The 11,562-nt window shown below is 43.4% G+C and overlaps 1 protein-coding gene across 4 annotated transcripts in view; it reads left to right on the top strand.

Annotated features, from left to right (window-relative positions):
- Positions 1-619: 619 nt before the first annotated feature.
- The window catches only part of zgc:92140 (uncharacterized protein LOC447854 homolog), a 28,861-nt gene continuing 17,918 nt past the window's right edge, over positions 620-11,562 (top strand). For 2 of the 4 annotated variants that reach the window (XM_044362696.1, XM_044362695.1), the window contains exon 1: positions 641-1,156. The gene's annotated coding sequence lies outside the window, so the exon portion shown is untranslated. Of the gene's footprint in view, positions 1,157-11,562 lie in introns of all 4 variants that reach the window. The other 2 variants (XM_044362697.1, XM_044362694.1) reach the window with 2 other exon arrangements.

Genomic DNA, 11,562 nt, shown 5'->3' with positions numbered 1-11,562 from the left:
AAAAAAAAAAACAACAAAAAAAAACAACCCAACAAGCTGACTTGCAGAGGAAAGTGGAATATTTGAGTGGAAGCTTGCAGGTTTTATTTTTGAATCAGTTGGCGGACACCCACATAGCTCAGTGAACGTGACATACGTCTGTGGAAAATTCTTATTATGCACCATATACTGTAGAATTACTGTAAGATGTGGTGGAGGAGGATCTCATAGTTTTGAAGAAAAAGCGGCAAATATAACTCAGACAATTCTCTGGTACAAGTAAAAGTCCTGCATTCAAAATGTTACTTCAGTAAAAGTACACAAATATAAGCCAAAAAATGTACTTATTCAAGAAAAAGCAGCAAATATAACTAAAAATACTCTGTTACAAGTAAAAGTCCTGCATTCAACATTTTACTTCAGTAAAGGGTGAAAAACACAAGTATAAGCAGCAAAATATACTTAAAGTATTATATGTAAAAGTACTTGTTGGGCACTACTATCATAGTTTTATAGTACTGTAGATACCATAATATTGGATTATTATTATTGATTCATTAAAACAGCTTTAGATGGAGTAATTATAACCACTTAATGTGTTGTTTGGTAGCTTAATCTTTAATAACACATCATATTTTATGTTTTTTCTATGTAAAATTCTACTCACTTCTCACTATTGATGAATATAGCAGAGTGAAAAAGTGCAATATTTGTCTCTGAAATATAGTTTAGTAAAGTACCATGAATACTTGCACAATACTTGTACTTATTTACTTCCCACTACTACATTAAAGTTGATCTCCAAACACATATTTCCATGAAGGGAAAATACAAAAACATGATTGTAAACGCATGACCTTTAAAATCTTCCACTGCATGTTAAAGTGGTAAATACAGTACTAGCAGCTCACGAGGGGGATCACTTTCATTTCTGGAACCACAATAAGGAAGCAGCTCGGGTCCGGCAGTGATTGGTGAGTTGCTGGGGCACTCCTCAGCAAGATGGCTGCATTGCTGCGCGCAATAGTGGCATCCTGGTGAAATGACGCAAGCCACAGTTTACGTTCAGTCCTCCAGGCTCTGAGCTCTCCTGTCTCCATAGCGCAGATCCCGCCCGACGCAGCCGGAAGACCGACCGGCTAACCTCCAGTGGACCGAGCGGAACCGGTTCATCTGAGTAAGTACCAGCGTGTATCGCTCGTTAATCGTCTCCCAGAGGTGTCGTTTACCCTTCAGAGAGAAAACCACGTCCCTGCTCGTGCTTTCTGTCTCTCTTTTACTCCTCTCTTTTGTTGTTGCTTCCTGAGTGTACCGTGATTACCCGGCGCTCTCCTTCCTGCACACTGGGCTTCGCATCAGTCTGTCGATGTTTTGATGTCTTGGAGAGGGGGGGAGAGAGGTTTCTCCCCTGCAACGCGATTAAACTCGGGTTTATCTCAGCTTTTACTGGCTGATAAAACACAAGAGGACTCGAAGGAGATGGTATACGTTTCTGGTTTTTTCTTTTTTTGAGTGTGTGAGTGTGTTCGCTCGGGGCTTGGACAGCGTTGGCTCAGCGCATTTTCAAATTTTCCACACATCCTGGTTGGCTGTGCCACCCTGTCCCGCTGCTCCCTCTCTGCCTGCTGCTGCTGCTGCTGCTGCTGCTGCTGGAAGGCCGTTTTGGTTTTTTTGGAGAAACACTCAACAACAGAGGGAAGATGAGACCTGGGGCTGGCTGAGGCTACATGCCGTTAACCTTTTGTGGAAATGAAACTATGTGTACACACACACACGCACACACACGGGGAGACCGTTTGCAACTCCCTCTGCCCACAACTCTGCCTCCCCCTGTGGGGAACAAAGCGCCCAGTGTCTCCCTGTAGCGCAGCTGGACACAGCTGTTGAGCCGAGCTGCAGCCCCAGGACAGGACAGGACAGGACAGCACAGCACCAGGACACAGAGCTCAGTGGCCCGGGTCAGGGGGGGAGCTCCTGCTGCTCCTGCTGATGTGCTTGCCTCACAGCTCACATGTTAGTCTGATATGATAGGAGAAAAACATTCCCATCTGTTTGGTTAGACACCACTGAAGACAGCTCATTACTGCATTACTGTAGCAATGTGTCTGCCTCAGAGGGAAGGCAGGAGCTTCTAGATAATATTGGGAAAAGTCACAGCGGCCGGAATTAGATTTGATATATAGGCTCATTTGCAGCTCATTTGGGAAAAGTTAGCCGGAGTCTATTTCAAATGTATCCTTCCCCACTTCCTCAGACATTATTAGAAACATCACATCCCCTAAAGGGGCTCAGTAAGTTTCCAAATGCCTTCCTGGCTGCTGCGTTTAAGTGTGCCATAAGTCCACTAGCCACTGTAGATTTCCGTGTGTGATTAACCATTACATCACCATTATATCCATTTGATGGCTGCCCCGGTGTGAAAGTAGGTTGGTGTGGCCGGAGGTTGCGGCGCCTAGCACCCTGTCACCCGCAGCTTACATCAGGACTACAGTATATAGGTTAGCAATCCTGTGAGTGGATGTTGCATGTCCCCCTCCCTACTTTAGTCTTGATTTATCTGTCCGTCTTCATCTATGTGCCTCCATCTGCTTTTCTCTCTCCTGCCCCTCCCTCACTTGCTTATCACAGAGCGTTGTGTGTGTGTGTACTTGTACGTGTGTGTGTGTGTGTGTGTGTGTGTGTGTACGTGCTTATGAGCCATTGCTCACATATGGCTTTTGGTTCCGGTGGTTATCAGAAGAGACTGAGTCTCACTCCTCCTCACTCCTTTCTTTTCCTCTCCGTCTCTTTCTCTGAGGCGGAATTCTATTCTTAGTCCTCCTCTTTCTCTTTCTTTCTCAAATCCCCCTCAATCATCATCACCATCATCATCACCCGCGCCCTCCCCCCCCCGCCCCCCCCCACCCCTCCCAACCCCGTCCAGCCTGTCCACCCGTGGCCTCTTCACCTTGAGCTGATTACCAGAAGTTCAGGTGATTGTTTGGGGCTCTGTTCAGGTCATGATGCAACACCTGTGATGTCACCGTGAGAGTAGGTGGAGCGTTTCCATGGTTACCAGGGTGTCTTCTCTGTCTGTCAGTGTCTGTGTGTGTACGTGTGGGTGTGGGAAGGAGTTCCCGTGGCTGTCTCTTTACTTCCAGTTTGTGCTCTCTCCGTGGCAGTGCTCCTGCTGTCAGGTGTGATGAGGTAGTCTATATTGCAGTGCACAAAGCACTAGGCCAGCACAACACGATCTCCCTCTGCGTCCTGTGTGTCTGTCAGTTTGACTGACCGGCTCGCTGGCCGATCGGTTTCTCTACCTGACTGAATAATCAAAGCTTACAGCAGCAAACGTTGCAGCACGAAACCCTGAAAAAACTGCATTTGTGTCATTATCATCTGCTTTGTCGTCTGGTTCGCGCACGTGTGTTTGTGTATGTGTGTGTCTGCATTGCAGCTGACGTGCAGATCAGTGGATTGTGGGATGTTTCTGCCATTAGTCTGCCTCTTTACTGCTGCCCTTTTGAGTCAGCAGGGGTTGGCTGTGCAGCCTTTACTCCACATGCATGCTTTGTGTGCTTGTGTCTGTCACATGATAAAGCAACATCTAACTGTGTCCCTGACTGTGTTTACAGTGCACTTTGTGTTCAGAGTCCAGTTTGGATGGGACAAGGAGAGTCCAGTACTGGTTGAGCTTGTCATTCCCCCCCCACCACCACCACCACCACCCCCTTATCTCTTATTCTCACTCCTATGTTCACTCTGAAGTGCTGGGTGAATCTTTCCATAGTTTTTTCCCATCAGACAGAATGAATCTGTTTCCGAGATCTCTCCACCGCAGATAAGATGGTCTCTGATAGGATCACCGTCCCTTGATAATTATAACTCCACAGATAGATTGATGTTAGAAAACAAACAGTGTTCAGCCTTCAGTAAAAGCCCCATACATTTAATATGAAGCTAGGGGAATGGAAAATAACCTCAAATATACTAATTATCTTGGATCAGGTACAGTGTTTGGTCAGTGATGTAGTTACTTTCCACTACATTACTGACTCTCATGTCCTTTAATTCTTCTGATATTGTGCACAAGCCATACAGAAGCTTATTGCTTTACATGATATTTAGATGTTTTATGTGTAACATTAGTTGCTTTTTATGATACGGCATTGCAAGAGAAATTAAACATAACTAGTCTTTATGCTGCTCGATGCGTCAACACTGATATGAACAGACAGAACAGAAATTACAGCGATGAATGTGGATCATCCAATTTAGTATTATTATTCATCAACTTTCAGAGGAGTCATATTGTGATGAAACAATGCTGATTAATTTGTCAGTTAGAAAGAAGTCAGAAAATAATGAAGAGACCCACAACCTGAGGCGGATATTCAAATAGTTTTTTAGAAAATAAAAGCATCAAATCCTCAGATTTTGAGAAGCTAGAACCTGCAAATGTGCACAACTTGCACTTTTTTTTCTTTAAAATGACTGAAATGATGAACTGTTCATAAAAATAGCTAATAAAGTAATCAACTACTTTTTTCAGCCTTAGTCATTGTTTTTCAAATTAGAGCCAAAACAACTAATTGATTAGTCGATCAACAGAAAATTAATCAGCAACTATTGTGATAATCAATTAATCAGTTTTAAGTCATTTTTTTTTCAATCAGAAACTGCAACTTTGCTACTTTTCTTTGCTGTTCATTCTAGAAAACTAAACATTTTTATGTTGTTGACTGTTGGTTGTAGAAAACAAGCAATTTGAAACCGTCACCATGGTCACCCTTGGAAATTGTGATGAGCATTTTTCACTATTTTCTGACATTTTATAGTTCAAAGGATTAATCATTCAAACGACAAGATAATAGACAGATTCATCGATAATGAAAATAATCGTCAGTTGCAGCCCTACCTCAAATTTCTAATGTACCAAATGAATGAAATTTGGCCAAACTATCATTTAAAAACGAATCACTTTGTGTTGAGTTTGGTCTCTTGTAATGCAGACAGGTGCATTACTTCACCTCGACCACCTCCAACACCAACATAATAAAACCTTTATGAAATAAAACACGAATCTTAATAAAAAAAGATCAGAGGTGCCGTCACACCATAAATGCCAGGCTGTCGAATACTAACTCAACTTATTATGAAATGAGATGTGTCAAGACTTCTGTGGCTTACCACCTCCACAAAACCATTTCGTGGGAAAAACCCATACATTTGCCATATTATAAGAAATCACAAATATATCAGTAGTGGAAAATATCCTTATTAGTATTCTGATAAAGGTTTCAACCATTTCCCAGCAGAGCTACTATCAGCTAACTGTGAAGCATAATAACCTCATGTTGGCCATCATTAGTCTCTTAGACATTTGATTAAAAACTGTTGAAGGGCCCATCGAATGAAAGGCATCCTCGCTGTAGCCTGAGTACCACAGTGCGGGATAATAGACGAGGAAAAGCGCTGGTTTGCATCTGAAAGAATAACATTGTGGTGATCGCACCAGCCATGTTGAGACATGAAACACAGGCTCATCTGCAGCCTGTTGTTGGTGAACAACAAGCAAACATTTCAATGTGTCTCATTCACACATGCAGACGCACACACACATCCGAAATGGCTTTGCCAATTATCCTGCGGCGTGCTCGCCAATTACACATAGATATATTTTTGTTTTTTTTTTTCAGCTCTGGTAATTTCAAATGAATATTAATGCTGGTATTCTTTTATTTTGCCGGTTTGTGGGCTGGTATGTTAGCAATTCAGATGGATTTGGAAGAGAAAACATAAACATGTTTGACCTTGTGTGGCTGCTGTGTTGGAGAAGCAACGATCTGTCAGCCATGTGCGACTGTCTGTTCGTGAATGTGAATGTGATGAGCGAGTGAGCGGGCGCGTACTAAACTTGAATACATCAACGCAATGAGGGGAAAAACAACAAGGATGCTGCACACACACATTTGTAGGTTCACCATTAGCAATTACAAGCAGATCATTTAACTTTGGAAGAATTGCAGCCATGACAGAAAAAAAATGAATCATTTTCTTCAAACCACAGTGGCTGCTAAAACCAAAAACCCCTCCTGTTAAACACATTTTAAGAATAGAACAGGGTCTTACATCAAAGGTTAGTCAAGGCACTTTGCAAATTGGTGGGTAGAAGAGTCAAACGTGTACAAATTTTACCACTATTACCCGAAAGCTAGAATCAATGACCCACCTGATGCTGTGACTGTATTCTCCCTCTGAGGCGTTTGAGTCTTTCATGTCTGTGCAGGAGGAAGTCACGATATTGCTAAAGCATTTCTTACTCACTTTTCCACCCTTTTGATCCTTCTCCTCACCCACCAATCACCTCAGACTCTGACCTGCTTTTACCTCACAACTGGAAACTGGCTGAACAGAGGAGTATTGCAAGGGAATAAAATGAGCACGACCGCTTGCTTTTGCTCTTTGAATCTGTCTCGCTCTTGAGAGCTGAGGTGTACAAACTCCAGCCTTTAATGGGCCTCAGAGGAGATATTTTATCCTTTATCCTAGTCTGTATTTGGTAGATCAATCCTTTGTGGTTTGGTTTGGGTATACCTGCATTAAATTGTTGCCCAATATACATATAGCTCTATAAGAACATTAAGCCAGATGTGAATCAGACTACAGTAGTGAAAGGAAATGGTCTATATTTCGACTCAACTGGTTTTTATGGTCCTGGAGTAAAAACAGAGGCCTTCTGCCAAAGTATATGTATGCAACAATTTGACTGTCTTGACCAGCACGTCATAGCTATGTGTAATATGTCTCTCATTTGTCAGTCACAAGGCCAACAGAACAGTGGAGCTCCTGTGTCTACCTCCTCTCCCCCATTCCCTCCTTTACAACAGTGAGGAAAGAGGAACGAGCCCCCCCTCTCACATAACAGCAGGCGGTGACACAGACAATGGAGACATAGACTTTAAGCAACACCACAACCACTCAGGAGAGAAACCTTTACTGTCCCCCCCCCCCCCCCCCCCCCCCCCCCCGCCTGTGTGCGTTGGCACGGCTTCCCAAGCTTGTCAGACTGATGGAGTGCTTAAACTGGGACAAGAGGAGAGGTGCAGCATTTGCTGCCTGGCTAGAGTAAATATTATGGCGCGTTGGCCCAGGAGTGGTGCTGAAACTCTGCTCTGTCACAGAAAGAGAGAGAGGCAAAGACACGCTCGACACACTGCAGCACACAGCAGCGATTCTCCACCGCTGTGTCGTGAAGTTGCTTCAGGTATGCCGTTTACACATTTACTGTAAGAGCAAACGTAGCGTTACATTTGTCAGGTTGGCCATCAGCGAGGAAGTATTCGCTGCTGTATTACGGTTGAGCAATATGAAAATATATGCTGCGAGACAATACATATTTGTCAGCTGTCATCGATCTCGCCGTTCAGTTTATGCTGTGGTTGCTATCACTTTAATATCTCCGGGTCACTGGTAGGCCTTTGGCTGAATTCCATTTAGCTGCTTCAGTTTCAGGGTCCTGATGCTGTGCACGCTGCCTCACTGTCACACTGTCATGGTTACCGGGACACTCGAGAGAGAGAGAGAGCTGAGCAATCATTTAATGTGATTAGTAACACCTGTGCTTTTCCTACCATGACAAGTCAAAATGTCTGGTGGTTTGATCCATAAACTGTCACTTACAGGGATCAATAAAGTGGCATTCAATTAAATTGTTTCTGATATATTTGCTCGCTCTAACATTTCACTCATTCCAAGGTAAGAATCTTAGATAATGTATAAAATATAAGCATAAAACCAATGAATACAATCACAAACATAAAACAATTATTATTTGAATTGAATGGTTTGGACACTTCATATTAGCGGTGAGCCATGTGGATAAAAGCTTCTATGGATGGTCAGTGGAATTTCATAGGAAAATACTGATATACAGTCCTGCGCATATGTTTCAAGCACTAATGTGACGATGCTTTTAAAAATAATGCCATGTATAGTCTTCATTTATCAGTTAACTTCATACAAAGTGGAGTAAATGGAAGAAACCGATATTGAATCAATATTTGATGTGACTACACCTCGCCTTTTAAACAGTTCTTCTCGGTACACTTGTGCTGCACTTGGCAGTCAGCAGGTAGTTTGTTCCTGCATCTCGGAGAAGTTGACACAGTTCTTGTGTGGATTTAGGCGTCTCAGTTGTTTATGTCTCTTCATGTGATCCCAGACTGACTCCACGATGTTGAGATCAGGGCTCTGTGGGAGCTGTACGTCTGTTAGTGGACTCCTTGTTCTTGTCACTGGAGATGTTTAGGGGGTCGTTGTTATGCTGCAGAATAAATTTGGGACCGATTAGACGCCTTCCTGACGGTATTACATTATGAGTCAGACCCTAAACAACAAACTAGAGTGCCTGCACAATACTGTATGTGCAGTATAGTGTGATTCAGTGAAATATCTATCTTACTCCCGCTGTGATACGTATAATCATATTTCTACTCTAGGTTTCCTGTAATATTTTATAGCAGAGGCGGGCCACCTCACTTTAAAAGTGGACTAACATCATAAAAACTAGTTTTATGAAACCAAATATTGATCTCAAGGTGAAAAGAGCATAGGCGCTATTTCAAACAGCAAAGGCCATATATATTTATTATGTGTGACTATTGTTTAGATCCTCATCCATTAACTAAATTGATCATGAGATGAGTTTCTTTGGGTAAACTCTATAATCAATCCTATTTGGCTTACAGAAGATTCTGTAGATTTGGTCAAACTCTGCCACTGTACCACTATCATTTGGCAATTCGCTGACCAGCTCTACTTCACTTCAATTTAATACAGAGCAGCATTAGACCAGCAGAGCATTGCTCAGCACTAAGCAGCGCATCACGACGAAGTGTGAATCTCTGCGCTGTCACAGGTGGGTTCACTGAAAAGACCTGCCCTGCAGCTCTGAGTCTCCCTGCAGCTTTTGACCGCAGCTGAAGTCATCACTTCCCCTCCCTGGCTTTCAAATCTCTTTTCTTTCCAGGAAGCTGAATCACAGTCAGGCACTCCCGTTTACAGTAGCTTTACGATGGGAACTGAGAAACCCAGACAGGGAATCAAACCCATACAGAAAAAAATAACCTGTTCCTCGCCTTGTGAAACGTCCTTCTAGTATTCTTCTCCTCTCTTTCGCTTTTGCTCAGCCAGTTTTTCAGGCTTCTGCGGTCGCTCGCTCTGCCTCTGGCACAGCCCCGGTGTTTGAGAAACCTTAGCAGCGCCGACTGCACACACTGCTCGGCCTGTGTGCGCGGTGTGTGTTTATGCAAGCATGTACGCTCACATCTCCCTCCACGGTCCCCTTTTTTCGAGTTCCTCCTTTGACAAACTGACTTGTAAAGGAGGCTTATTCACACAACCGAGAGTAGGTCACGTCCCACCTCCAGGTATGCAGACACGGGGTAAGCCTGTGTGTTTGCCAAATCGTATACATGTTAAGGGCTTTGTTATTTGCCATGTGTTAAAGATACCTTTTAGCCTTAGCGTGTATATAAATATATTATTGTGTTGACATATTTAAGATCGCTCGGAGGGTGAAACATCGACGTGAGGCTCTTTGCCAAATCTGGCTCAAGTTCAGCTAGAAATGACGCAAGAGCTGCGAGCTGACATCATAACATTATTTTTATCTCTAAATTAGGCTACTACTTTGCTTTGGCAAGTATTCCCACAATGAATGATAAGCATCTGGAGTGAATCGCATGCATCCTGGAGTGTTTGTGTGCCAGTTAGTATTAAGCACCCTTATCCCCTTCAGACATTGGATGTTTATCAGATCAAGTTGGCTCAGCTTGTGTGTGTGTGTGAGTGTATGTGTGTGTGTATATGTGTGAAGCAGAAGGAGACGGATGGTGTGAGGATCTTAGCTGACTTGCCGGTATAAATTTGTCCCATTGACACACTCTTACAGCAGCAGTAGGCGAAGTCAGAGGAGCACAGTCCAGCTGTCCTGTGGGTTAAATCAACACTGAGCAACGCCCCGCTGTGGTCTCGCATGTGGCACCGAGCAGCTTGTCGGATAGAGCTCAGGCCTGGTGTGTTTTTTTTTTTTTTTTTGATTCCAGCTGCAGATGCCAAAGTGTACGCACTGATCTCATTTGTACGGTGAAACACATGCAAAAGCTTGTAAGAGGATGCAAAAGAGCGGCAGACACTGAGATATCCTGATCCTTTAGTTTTTGGGGTTTTTTTTTTTGCTTGTAAACCCTTTAACGGGAAGCAGTATCTACACAGGGAGGATTGGACAAGAAACCAAGGCTAAGATTTGACAAAAATAAAAAAAATAAGCATGATTTTGTGCAGCAGAAGTTTGTTTTTTTTTCTTATTTCCTGCTCAAATGCCCTGTTGCCAAACGCAACAGTCAGTCTCTCGTCAGTCGACTCCACAGTCGAGCACCGCTCCAAAAAAAAAAAAGACTCCCAGCGATGGGTTTTTGTGTTTGTTCGACACAACTAATTCTTTAATTAATAATTAATGAACTAATCATAGTCACCAAATGAACCCCGTGTCTACAGCTTTATTACAGACCTCACTGTTATTTATTTATAAATGTATTTGGCTGCGTAATGGTTGGCCCTACTAGCTGTGGCTCATATGTGTAACCCATGTAATAGCAGCTTGGCTTACAGATTCATACAGCCTAGTATTATCCCTGCACACAACAATAGCTCTGGGACCGCTAGGACTATTTTTAGCCCGCTCCTTCTCACAATTTGATGTTTCAGTACACACAAATCAAAGCCCTTCACACAGATGCTGCCCAGACACTGGAGACCCTTTGAAATTTGAAATCCATCAAGGCTGCTCACATTTCTCAATACGGTTACTTTGGTGGTTTCAGACGGAGGGGGGGGGGGGGGGGGGGGGGTTTCTGCGCTTTGCTAATCTAATATTCACTTCAGCTCTGCACTAATAACCCAGAGTTAAGAGAGACTCAACTGTTCCTTCCCTTTTATTTGTTCTCTTTCTCTCTCTTTCTTGCTGTCTTTGCTTTTTCTTTTCCTCTGTACAGTAGCTCTCTCCGGTTTTACTTTCCCCGCTCAGCCGTGTTCTCTGGCAGGTAACACGCATCCCTGCGGCAGTGTTTCCAGGTACACACCTCATCCTGTTGGCTGCTGAATCCTCATTTAAACGACGCTGTCAGGAGGCGGATTATGCCGGATGAGATTATTTTTGAAACTTTGCCGCCAGTGTCTCTTTGCGACGACGTGTCTGAGGCCGCTTTGAGATCTCCCAGTTGTGTATGTCTCTGTACATGTGTGTGTGTGAAGTGTGAGGTGTGTGTGTGTGTCTGTGTGTGTGTGTGTTTGATCTCTTCCTCCCTCCCCCCCTCTAGGTAAAGCCACCTCTCACCTGGAGGCCCTTTGAGAAATTCATGTGTAAGCTCTGCTCAGGCTCCAGAGATTACCGTCATTTTACCAGGAGAGCTGAGAAAGAGATTTATATACAAATTCCTTTATCCTGTACTGAACACACACACACACACACACACACTTTCACACACATTCAAAGCAGCATTAAAGGATAATTCATCCAAACCTGAATCTTCTATAGTTCTG

Source organism: Thunnus albacares, chromosome 9, assembly GCF_914725855.1.
Source record: "Thunnus albacares chromosome 9, fThuAlb1.1, whole genome shotgun sequence".
Classification (NCBI taxonomy): domain Eukaryota; kingdom Metazoa; phylum Chordata; class Actinopteri; order Scombriformes; family Scombridae; genus Thunnus; species Thunnus albacares.
The sequence above is the reverse complement of the archived record's forward strand: the minus strand, read 5'-3'. Positions and strand labels throughout refer to the sequence as shown.